This window comes from Jaculus jaculus, chromosome 1, assembly GCF_020740685.1.
Source record: "Jaculus jaculus isolate mJacJac1 chromosome 1, mJacJac1.mat.Y.cur, whole genome shotgun sequence".
In the NCBI taxonomy this organism is placed as follows: domain Eukaryota; kingdom Metazoa; phylum Chordata; class Mammalia; order Rodentia; family Dipodidae; genus Jaculus; species Jaculus jaculus.
The window spans coordinates 89031724-89032827 of NC_059102.1; the positions used below are offsets into that span (position 1 = coordinate 89031724).

The following is a 1104-nucleotide window of genomic DNA, read 5'->3' on the forward strand; positions in this document are numbered from 1 at the left end:
GAAGCTGCTCTGCACCGCCCAAAGCTGCAGAAGGGCAAGTTGGCCTACAGGACGACCCGGCACGCGGCAGGAGCACCTTCCCGCGAGTTCCTTCGCTCCGCTTTCCCTTGGCTTAGCTGCTCAGTGTCCGGCTAACAGGCATCCGCTCGGCCGCCCGGCAGCCACGCCACCTCCCAGCCGCAGTGCGCCGCGGAAGCCCGGGAGCCCGGGTGCGCGTGCGCGCGGGGGCGGGGCGGGAGAGCCGCCGGCGGAGGAGGCGGGGCGGGCCCTCCAGCCCTGCCGCCCATTGGCTGTCCTGTGCAGTCCCGCCCCCACATGCCTAGGGCGGCGGGGCTAGCTACGTCAGGCTGCCGGTGCGGGGCTGAGCTGGTGGCCGAAGGGAGGTAAGCCGTGCGGTGTTGGATGCTGGCTGTCCGCTGGCTGGTGCCACCCGGTCGGTGGCCGCCGGTTCGCGCCCGCCTGCAGCTGCCTGGGCAGCGTGGGCTGAGGACGGCGGAAGCCCGGCGGGCTGGCGGCTGTGCTGCGGGACTCGGCAGTGGAGCATGTGGCAGGGCCGCGGCGGGGTGTGGGGCGGCCGGGCCGGGCAGGGGCACGACCTGCTGTTTGCCCAGGTCCCGGGAGGACCAGGCCGCGTGCGGCTTGAGAGCGTGGGGACGCGGGGGTCCCGGCAGCATCCAGTTTGGTGCCATCCTGCCTTCTCTACCTGCGGCCGGTTGCAGTGGTCCCACCCTTCCTTGAAGGGTTCTTTAGGCGAGGGCAGGTCCAGGGGGTCTCTCTGGTCACTTCCTGCCTGGCCTGGGGTGGCCGTCCTCGTCCCCTGGGACTCAGATGCAGAGCCTCGCCACCTCAATGCATAGGCTTATTTATGGGTGAGCAGAGCCAGTTTCCAGACTTTATATGTCACTGGCTCCGTCCTCACTTGGGGGAATTTTCTGGAGTTTCTGTGTATGTTTTGCAGTGTCCAACAGATAGATATGCAGAGTTTGCAGAGACCTGCAGCCGTGTTGGCTTATTCTTCATAAGTGTATGCCCCTTAGTTTGTTTCCCGAATTTAGAGATTTTGAAATCAGTGAAGTCACCGCCAGTTGTGCAGTCATTACAAAC

General features: G+C 65.7%; 1 protein-coding gene across 1 annotated transcript in view; it reads left to right on the forward strand.

Annotated features, from left to right (window-relative positions):
* Positions 1-311: 311 nt before the first annotated feature.
* The window catches only part of Focad (focadhesin), a 364375-nt gene continuing 363582 nt past the window's right edge, over positions 312-1104 (forward strand). The window contains exon 1 of the mRNA XM_004658412.2: positions 312-383. The gene's annotated coding sequence lies outside the window, so the exon portion shown is untranslated. The remainder of the gene's footprint in view (positions 384-1104) is intronic.